This window comes from Oncorhynchus masou, chromosome 29, assembly GCF_036934945.1.
Source record: "Oncorhynchus masou masou isolate Uvic2021 chromosome 29, UVic_Omas_1.1, whole genome shotgun sequence".
NCBI lineage: Eukaryota > Metazoa > Chordata > Actinopteri > Salmoniformes > Salmonidae > Oncorhynchus > Oncorhynchus masou.
Window position 1 is genome coordinate 95,322,035 of NC_088240.1, and position 10,991 is coordinate 95,333,025.

The window sequence follows — 10,991 nt, forward strand, 5'->3', positions numbered from 1 at the left end:
GTATGAGATGATGTAAGATGACATCATGGTATGGCCACTACTCCACTGTGAGCTTATTGGCCCCTGCTCAGAGGTGTCTGTTAATAGATAGAGACCGCATGTGGTTCATTTCTACTCTGCAGTCTGCAGTGCACTCTGTGACTGTCTCCTGACATGGCTCCTAGGCTTCGGCTCTGTGGGTGGAGGTGTGAAAACAGGAACGACCACCACCAAAGGATAACATCAGGTTATTTCAAATTGCTAATTTAATCATTTGTATTGACTGTGAAAGAGAATCCAATTCACGAAAAGACACAAAACAGGGGAAAATGTTCCAAATAAATGTTAATCATAGGCCTTTTCAAAAATTCTCTCGATTTTATTTAATCTAATAAAAGACAAAAATCACCAACGGCATTTACAACAAGCAGAAGCTGCAACGGAAACAGCCTTATAACCGGCGTGTGCTTCGTGTAGCCTATTCTCCCCCACTTTATCGCAATGCAGTGTGGCAAAAATGTGATACTGCCGACTACTACTATGGCAACACTGGGTGTGCATGTGTGGTTCCATGAGCGCCGTAGGGGGCGGGGGCTTTGCCTGAATTCTACGAAGAGCCCCCCCTCGCGTCTTTTCATTGGCTCTCAATGACATCATTGAGGATGAGGGTTGTATAGTGAGGTAACTTCTCCCTCTCTCTCTCTCTATCTGCAGGCGAACTGTCTGGAGGATAATACATGTAATAACGTAATCTATAAATGCCAGCAATGTGAACAGATGCGTGTAAATCAGTCAATGTAATCATATACAAGGCCCTCAATGCGCAACATCATCGTTCAATCCCCAACCCCCTCCCCCACATTACAGGGACGCTGTCCAGCTTCAGCCTTGCTGAAAACATAGTTCACCGGCTAATCATTTAACTGGCCGTCACATGGCTTTTGTAAACACAGACAACACGCTGGTTTGAAAACAAATTCTAACTTTATCAACTGAACTATGCAATTTCAACAGAACATAAATACATCAAACATTTTAATAAAATACATGTTGTCGCCTAAGACGTAAACGAGGTAATAACAGTCTAAACACCGCCAAGTCTAAACCAACCACACCAATTTACGCCCTGCAACTCTGGAATGCACATTGAAACTCTCAAATACACACTACAACTATGAAATATGCCCTGCAACTGAAATACACCCTGCAACGCTGAAATATGCCCTGCAACGCTGAAATATGCCCTGCAACGTTGAAATATGCCCTGCAACGCTGAAATATGCACTGCAACTCTGAAATACGCACTGCAAGTGCAACTTAGTTTTAGGATGGGATGTTGTGCACCAAATTAGGAAACAAGCGTCACTCCACAAGTCTTCCCTGAAGAAATCGCTGTGGAAGCGGGCTAACCTACCCATGTTGTCCTTGAGGGTCCGATGAGACGCCTATCCAATTTGGAAAGCCTTTGTTGTGATGTGCGCCGGAAGATATAATCCAATTCCGATTCGATGAGTCCGGTACAGGTCGCGGGTAAATCCGCCACAGTGTAGATGGTTATTCAAAGGACCTGCTGCTAAACTCCGGTTGTAAAGGTACGGCTCCAAGGTACTTTTTCCCAATTCGGGCCTCCCGAGAAAGAAAAGCTTTTCAAATGAAACAGGTTTCAACCCACCTGAGGATAGCAGAGGAAAATCAAAGTTATTGAGGGCCTCTGTATTACTCACAGTTTGGGCAGAAAAATCGAGTTTGAAACGATAGAAAAGTTAGTGATAAACACTGGCAGACAGATTTTGGCTTGTTTTTAACAGTCCAACAAAGTGGTCGATGAAACGAATAAAATAAGGCTAACAAAAAATACATTTAGACGTATGCAAACTATACTATCGTATTTACTTAGATAATCCTCAACAAGTTCAATGAAAATGTATTTTAAAACGTTATTCAGTGTTTTATAATGAGTGTAGATTAAGGAACACACGTCGCATGTTAAAGACGTGTAAAACCGGAGAATTCCATGCCCATCAAATTAGAACAGAAGTTTCCATGGTTTCAGAACAAGATTGTTGGACTATTCGTTTTGCAACTTGGGGTGGTAAAGCATTAATGTAGACTAGAAGTTTCAAGTCATTTTTGAAAAACCCAATATGATAAAAAAAAAAAATAATATATATATATATATGTAGATATTTACTCTATTCTATGGGTGCTCAAAAAAGAGAGACATTCGTATACATTTGCATCCATAAACGTGTATGTTTCCCTTCATAACCACTTATAAAAGGCATTAAAACTTCCGCAATCAATTATTTCCAATAGTTTATCACTTTTCTGAAGTCAAATAGGCTTATTTTCTACTTTCTTTTCGCATTCTTGTATTCGCTCCTTTTTGGTGAGTATGGAACAGAACAAAGGGAACGTAACAAAGAGTCTACCACACCGACTTACTGTGCTGTGTCTTATACCTGTTGCTCAATGCTCACTCCCTAAACTACCAGGACTTCGCCTTTATTCGTTGTTGCGTTCTGGAATCATAACAGAAGGCTGTAAAATATTCCATTTAGTCTTGTTTCAGCTATTAGGTTATCCAAATAGAGAAGCATACATGCACCTGATTGTATTGTTCTCAATTCTTCACAACAACAAAAGTGTCCATATCACTCTGAACCTCACAATGTAATTATTTATATAAATAAGCCTACGAATTTGTAATTCAAACGTGTATTTTATCCAAACGTGTATTATTAAAAAGAAAGTTCGTCGTCACGCGTAATTCTCTTTCCAACTTCCCTCACCATCCAACTTTTGACAGCTTTGTCTCCTTCAACCCATCCCCTTGAGATAAACACCACGAAACAACTACAAACTTCGATTCATATAGTTTATATATGTCAATAATAAACGAGTTATTTAGGGGGGATATAAGTCCATTTGAAAGCATCCATGCTCTCTCTCTCTCTCCGGTCTCTGCGCTGCATCAGACAAAGGAACGCTCCTCGCGCTTTGTGCTCTCAACTTTGCGAGCTGACGCACCAACTATCAGCAACTTTTTATATTCTAATTAAATCTAATAAAAATCTCATCAAAAGCAACACATGGCACAACATTCACTTTAAAACCCACTTACCGTTGCATTTCCTATGTTCGTGGAAGTCGTCCGTTTCCTTTGGAAAAGTTTAAAAGTGCATATTTGGGTTGTGTTGTTGGCGCTCTTTGTCTGCACGTGTGAAGGGGATTCTTGGCCGCGCCTTGTTCATTCCAGTTTCAGTCCCGCCCTCGAAATAATACTAAACAACAACAAAGAAAGCAACATCATAGGTACAGTATATTCATTAGATTAACACTCACAACATATCACTCAATTATTATTTTATTTTTTATTTTTCCAGCTATTTTACGCAAAGACGGTATATTTCCATATTGACCGTTACTTCGGTAACTCTTTGTCCAGAGACCTCACTGTCTGTCCTTGTCTGGCCGTCCCTCTCCCACATCATTTAGGGACAACTCTGATGACTGCTATAGCTGGACATTTAATAACAGATTTAATAAGGACTTGTTGTCTTCATACCATTCAAATAAAAGGTGTGAACTTTTCTAACAATAGAGAAGCTGAGAGAGATTATAAGGCTTCGTTGGTTAGTTTATGAAGCTTTATTAATGTTTGTTATGAATAAGAGGAAGGAACAAAAACGTATAACAATTTGGAACTTCTAGACCTCAAAGATTAAAAGCTTTTATAAAATATAATAGTTATATTATATAATACATATTTTTTTAATAATACAACTATTGATCTACAAAGCCTTAGATTGCCATGTCTCTGTGCAGAGCTTCCAATATTCACCATATTCATCCTCAACATTCATACTTTTTAGGAATAAATAACATACAAAGTATGAAATACATGTTTACATTTAGCAGACACCCTTATCCAGAGTGACTTACTCGAGCAATTAGAGTTAAGTGCCTTGCACAAGGGCACATCAACAGATTTTTTTATTTTTAATCTAGTCAGCTCAGCAATTCGAACTAGCAACCTTTCAGTTACTAGCCCAACATTCTTAACCACTAGGCTGCCTGCCACTCTAACAAACACAAAGCATTGGATTATAAATCAACACTATGCTCAATTAATTGTATTAACTGTGTATTTACTGTTGAGGAGATTAAACAAGTATTCAAAGAAGAGCAAGATAAGCATCATGAAATCTTTAACCATGAACTTGAGTATTGAAAGCACAGAAAAATCACCCACTGTGTAATAATTATATCTACAGTGGGGAGAACAAGTATTTGATACACTGCCCGATTTTGCAGGTTTTCCTACTTGCAAAGCATGTAGAGGTCTGTAATTTTTATCATAGGTACACTTCAACTGTGAGAGACGGAATCTAAAACAAAAATCCAGAAAATCACATTGTATGATTTTTAAGTAATACTTTTTAAGTACTACTGTATATTACCTTCATTTTTCTAGGCAAGTCAGTTAAGAAAAAAATAAATCTTATTTACAATGACGGCCTACCCCGGGTCAAACCCGGACGACACTGAGGCAATTGTGCGCCGCCCTATGGGACGCCCAATCATGGCCGGATGTGATACAGCCTGGATAACAAGTCAGTAGTCTGAAAAGATCTTCCACAGTGTAACAGACCAGTAGTCTGAAAAGATCTCCCGCTGTGTAACAAGCCAGTAGTCTGAAAAGATCTCCCGCTGTGTAACAAGCCAGTAGTCTGAAAAGATCTCCAGCTGCGTAACAAGCCAGTAGTTTGAAGCCAGTAGTTTGAAAAGATCTCCCGCTGTGTAACAGACAAGTAGTTTGAAAAGATCTTCCACTGTGTAACAAGCCAGTAGTTTGAAGACAGTAGTTTGAAAAGATCTCCCGCTGCGTAACAAGCCAGTAGTTTGAAGCCAGTAGTTTGAAAAGATCTCCCGCTGTGTAACAAGCCAGTAGTTTGAAGCCAGTAGTTTGAAAAGATCTCCCGATGTGTAACAGACAAGTAGTTTGAAAAGATCTTCCGCTGTGTAACAAGCCAGTAGTTTGAAGACAGTAGTTTGAAAAGATCTCCCGCTGTGTAACGAGCCAGTAGTTTGAAGCCAGTAGTTTGAAAAGATCTCCCGCTGTGTAACAGACCAGTAGTTTGAAAAGATTTCCCACTGTGTAACAAGCCAGTAGTTTGAAGCCAGTAGTTTGAAAAGATCTCCCGCTGTGTAACAGACCAGTAGTTTGAAGCCAGTAGATTGAAAAGATCTCCCGCTGTGTAACAAGCCAGTAGTTTGAAGCCAGTAGTTTGAAAAGATCTCCCGCTGTGTAACAAGCCAGTAGTTTGAAGCCAGTAGTCTGAAAAGATCTCCCACTGTGTAACAAACCAGTAGTCTGAAGACAGTAGTTTGAAAAGATCTCCCGCTGTGTAACAAGCCAGTAGCCTGAAAAGATCTCCCGCTGTGTAACAAACCAGTAGTCTGAAGACAGTAGTTTGAAAAGATCTCCCGCTGTGTAACAAACCAGTAGTCTGAAGACAGTAGTTTGAAAAGATCTCCCGCTGTGTAACATACCAGTAGTCTGAAGACAGTAGTTTGAAAAGATCTCCCGCTGTGTAACAAGCCAATAGTTTGAAGCCAGTAGTTTGAAAAGATCTCCCGCTGTGTAACAAGCCAATAGTTTGAAGCCAGTAGTTTGAAAAGATCTCCCGCTGTGTAACAAGCCAGTATTCTGAAAAGATCTCCCGCTGTGTAACAAGCCAGTAGTTTGAAGCCAGTAGTTTGAAAAGATCTCCCGCTGTGTAACAAGCCAGTATTCTGAAAAGATCTCCAGCTGCGTAACAAGCCAGTAGTTTGAAGCCAGTAGTTTGAAAAGATCTCCCGCTGTGTAACAAGCCAGTAGTCTGAAAAGATCTCCCGCTGTGTAACAAGCCAGTAGTTTGAAGCCAGTAGTTTGAAAAGATCTCCCGCTGTGTAACAAGCCAGTAGTCTGAAAAGATCTCCAGCTGCGTAACAAGCCAGTAGTCTGAAGACAGTAGTTTGAAAAGATCTCCCGCTGTGTAACAAGCCAGTAGTTTGAAGCCAGTAGTTTGAAAAGATCTCCCGCTGTGTAACAAGCCAGTAGTCTGAAAAGATCTCCCGCTGTGTAACAAGCCAGTAGTTTGAAGCCAGTAGTTTGAAAAGATCTCCCGCTGTGTAACAAGCCAGTAGTTTGAAGCCAGTAGTTTGAAAAGATCTCCCGCTGTGTAACAAGCCAGTAGTTTGAATCCAGTAGTTTGAAAAGATCTCCCGCTGTGTAACAAACCAGTAGTCTAAAAAAACATGTTCTTTGTTCTGAACTGCCTTCCAGCATAACCTGGGAAGTTCCATCTGCTTTGGTTCAGTTATAATGTTGAGGTTTTTCCAGTACAAGACAATAATTCCATCAAACATTGAATCATATTGATTCTTTAAAGGGACCAAAGTACACACTGAAAGTCTGTGGTATGCAATGGGTACAGAGGGATATAAACAGACAGCTGTAAGGTACCAGTGTAGCATGGTCATTAGGGGGGCACACATTTGGAGGGACGGTGACAGTCTATTGTAGTTAGATATAGATATACAACCCACAGACTCCAAATGGCACTCTATTTCATTTATAGTGCAGTACTGGTAGAGGTAGAAACAGTCTGGCTGGTGTATCTAGAGGTAGAGATAGAAACAGACTGGCTGGTGTATCTAGAGATAGAGATAGAAACAGACTGGCTGGTGTATCTAGAGGTAGAGATTGAAACAGTCTGGCTGGTGTATCTAGAGATAGAAACAGTCTGGCTGGTGTATCTAGAGGTAGAAACAGTCTGGCTGGTGTATCTAGGGATAGAAACAGTCTGGCTGGTGTATCTAGAGGTAGAAACAGTCTGGCTGGTGTATCTAGAGATAGCGATAGAAACAGTCTGGCTGGTGTATTTAGAGGTAGAAACAGTCTGGCTGGTGTATCTAGAGGTAGAAACAGTCTGACTGGTGTATCTCGAGATAGAAACAGTCTGGCTGGTGTATCTAGAGGTAGAAACAGTCTGACTGCTGTATCTAGAGGTAGAAACAGTCTGACGGGTGTATCTAGAGATAGAAACAGTCTGGCCGGTGTATCTAGAGATAGAAACAGTCTGGCTGGTGTATCTAGAGGTAGAAACAGTCTGACTGGTGTATCTAGAGATAGAAACAGTCTGGCTGGTGTATCTAGAGGTAGAAACAGTCTGACTGGTGTATCTAGAGATAGAAACAGTCTGGCTGGTGTATCTAGAGATAGAAACAGTCTGGCTGGTGTATCTAGAGGTAGAAACAGTCTGGCTGGTGTATTCAGAGGTAGAAACAGTCTGGCTGGTGTATCTAGAGGTAGAAACAGTCTGACTGGTGTATCTAGAGATAGAAACAGTCTGGCTGGTGTATCTAGAGGTAGAAACAGTCTGGCTGGTGTATTCAGAGGTAGAAACAGTCTGGCTGGTGTATCTAGAGGTAGAAACAGTCTGGCTGGTGTATTCAGAGGTAGAAACAGTCTGGCTGGTGTATCTAGAGGGAGAAACAGTCTGGCTAGTGGATCTAGAGGTAGAAACAGTCTGGCCGGTGTATCTAGAGGTAGAAACAGACTGGCTGGTGTATCTAGAGGTAGAAACAGTCTGGCTGGTGTATCTAGAGGTAGAAACAGTCTGGCTGGTGTATCTAGAGGTAGAAACAGTCTGGCTGGTGTATCTAGAGGTAGAAACAGTCTGACTGGTGTATTTAGCGGTAGAAACAGTCTGGCTGGTGTATCTAGAGGTAGAAACAGTCTGGCTGGTGTATCTAGAGATAGAAACAGTCTGGCTGGTGTATCTAGAGATAGAAACAGTCTGGCTGGTGTATCTAGAGGTAGAAACAGTCTGGCTGGTGTATCTAGAGGTAGAAACAGTCTGGCTGGTGTATCTAAAGGTTGGTAGAGATAGAAACAGTCTGGATGGTGTATCTAGAGATAGAAACAGTCTGGCTGGTGTATCTAGAGGTAGAAAATGTCTGGCTGGTATATCTAGAGGTAGAAACAGTCTGGCTGGTGTATCTAGAGGTAGAAACAGTCTGGCTGGTGTATCTAGAGGTAGAAACAGTCTGGCTGGTGTATCTAGAATTTGGTAGAGATAGAAACAGTCTGGCTGGTGTATCTAGCGATAGAAACAGCCTGGCTGGTGTATCTAGAGGTAGAAACAGTCTGGCTGGTGTATCTAGAGGTAAAAACAGTCGGGCTGGTGTATCTAGAGGTAGAAACAGTCTGGCTGGTGTATCTAGAGATAGAAACAGTCTGGCTGATGTATCTAGAGATAGAAACAGTCTGGCTGGTGTGTCTAGAGGTAGAAACAGTCTGGCTGGTGTATCTAGAGGTAGAAACAGTCTGGCTGGTGTATCTAGAGGTTGGTAGAGGTAGAAACAGTCTGGCTGGTGTATCTAGAGGTTGGTAGAGATGGAAACAGTCTGGCTGGTGTATCTAGAGATAGAAACAGTCTGGCTGGTGTATCTAGAGGTAGAAACAGTCTGGCTGGTGTATCTAGAGGTTGGTAGAGGTAGAAACAGTCTGGCTGGTGTATCTAGAGGTTGGTAGAGATGGAAACAGTCTGGCTGGTGTATCTAGAGATAGAAACAGTCTGGCTGGTGTATCTAGAGATAGAAACAGTCTGGCTGGTGTATCTAGAAGTTGGTAGAGAAAGACTGGAGAGGCATATGGGGGTGGATTCTTTTTGTTTGCGGAAGAACATAGTGAAGTAAAGAATTACAAGGTTTCTTTCCATTTCCATAAGTGCAGTACTTTCGGTGTGAGTAAGGTGAGGCGGACAGATTGGCAGACGTCAACAAGTCATCATGACAAAAAAAAAACTAATTCAATGCGCTGTCTTTTTCTTCCTTGTAGGCCACTCGTAATATGAGTGAGTGCGTGGCTACTGGGTGACACTTGTTACCTGAAGGGAAGCCTCACCAGGTTACTGCAGTTTACAGCCAGAGTGGTGTTGAAACATATATATCTTTGGCTTTGGACCAATGAAGGAGCAGGTGAGGTTCCCGAGTGGCGCAGCGGTCTAAGGCATTATTGCATCTCTGTGCTAGAAGCGTCACTACAGACACCGTGGTTTGAATCCAGGCTGTATCACAACCATCTGTGATTGGTCTCCGCACAATTGGCCCAGCGTCGTCCGGGTTTGGCCGGTGTTCATTGTAAATAAGAGTTTGTTCTGAACTGACTTGCCCTGATAAATATATAAAATGTGCAGAGATTACAGTAAACACACCCACTCAGACCCTAACCGACAATCCAATTTAATACATTTCCTTTCGATATAAATCCCCCACACTCCCCAGTATCCACTGATTTCCACAGGGTAATTTCTCTACTCCCACTAGCCCGGGAAGCAGCCCAGCAGTCATGCCTTTCCTCTCTCCCAGCCTGACACCCTCCCCTTCCCCCAAAGAGAGGAGAGGGGGTGGCTGAGGCTCTAGCCCCCCCCCTGCTGGGTTTTACTGAGCCACTACCTTCATTCACCTCCCTCTCTGTAATCAGCTGAGCTGAAGGTGGGGGGGGGGGGGCTACAGCAGGGTAGGTATGAGATAGCTGCACTAACTTCCACTATCAGGTTAGCTAATAGAGTGGCTAATTGTATGGTTCTTAGAAGAATTTGAATGCAGAATGGAGAGGGATTATGCCAAGGTTTTAGTCCTTAAAATGACTATTCCCAAAATCCATTCTAGCGCGTACCACTTAGGTTGAAGCAATGTATTGGAGTGTTCATTCTAGTTCGGGTTCTAGAACTCAACACAGCCTTTTTAGTGCGTAGTCATTAACATAGTAGTAAATAAACAGGTTAGAAACTGAGAGAGAGTGCTGTGTTCGTTAGACAAGCCTGGGCCTGTATTCGAAGTAGGAGTGCTGATCTAGGACCAGGTTAACCCACCCTCCTCGTACATGTCATCTTATTCATTACTCTCTTCAAAGGTCAAACTGATTCTACTCTTGAGACTCTTGAATATGAACACAGGCCCAGCCTGTTTTGCTGTGCTGATTTGGGATGTCTCATCCTGCATGTAGCCAGCCAGGGCCCATCCCCCCGCATACGCTGATACACTGTGCTGTCTGGGGAAGGGGGAGGGGAGGCACTGTCTGGGAGACAGACATGGAGCTGGGAAGTGAATACACGCTGACTGCTGAACACCATACCCCTTATAATGCCACTATAACAAGGACAACAAGGAGATGTATTTATAACAACAGTTAGGGTAGATATTGGCCAGGGGTAGGGCTGTCATTGTAAATAAGAATTTGTTCTAAACTGAGTTTTTTTTTTTTTACCTTTATTTAAGCAGGCAAGTCAGTTAAGAACAAATTCTTATTTTCAATGACGGCCTGGGAACAGTGGGTTAACTGCCTGTTCAGGGGCAGAATGACAGATTTGTACCTTGTCAGCTCGGGGGTTTGAACTCGCAACCTTCCGGTTACTTGTCCAACGCTCTAACCACTAGGCTACCCTGCCTAGTTAAATGAAGGTTAAATACATATTCATACACGGACTGATGTTATAGACCACATAAGGTACTTCTATTTCTTATACAGTATGTCTGTGAGAATGTGTGAAGTGTGGGATCTTCCATGTTATCACTCCCCATATAAACTATCATAAACAACCACTGCTTTACCAATACAGGCCTTGGAGCCTTTACACTAATGTCCTACATTGACTAGTGTACAGTACGCCATTTTCATTCCCTAAAGGAGCACTTCTAATGCACTAGTAAGGTTTTGTATACGTGTACATTATTTGTGTGCAGTAAATGTACACCCTGTTTTCGTGTTTTTTTTTAAAAGCAGCATTTCTATACACGTACAAACATCAGACCAAGAATGCATCAACAGAGAGGAGGAGTAACATATTAAAACAGTGATTGTATACTGTAAACATCAAGTATACATGAAAGTAGTGTTTATATTTTTTTTAAAGGAATCTTCTATAGATCAGACAGAACGAGTCGACAGAGACGAGGGA

At 41.9% G+C, this 10,991-nt stretch overlaps 1 long non-coding RNA gene across 3 annotated transcripts in view; it reads right to left on the reverse strand.

The window, feature by feature from the left end:
• Positions 1-3,704, reverse strand: part of LOC135521008 (uncharacterized) — a 263,402-nt gene extending 259,698 nt beyond the window's left edge. For 2 of the 3 annotated variants that reach the window (XR_010452476.1, XR_010452477.1), the window contains exons 1-2: positions 3,104-3,704; positions 1,394-1,651 (exon numbers count right to left, since the gene is read on the reverse strand). This is a non-coding gene — a long non-coding RNA (uncharacterized LOC135521008). The remainder of the gene's footprint in view (positions 1-1,393; positions 1,652-3,103) is intronic. The other variant, XR_010452475.1, reaches the window with a different exon arrangement.
• Positions 3,705-10,991: the final 7,287 nt, after the last annotated feature.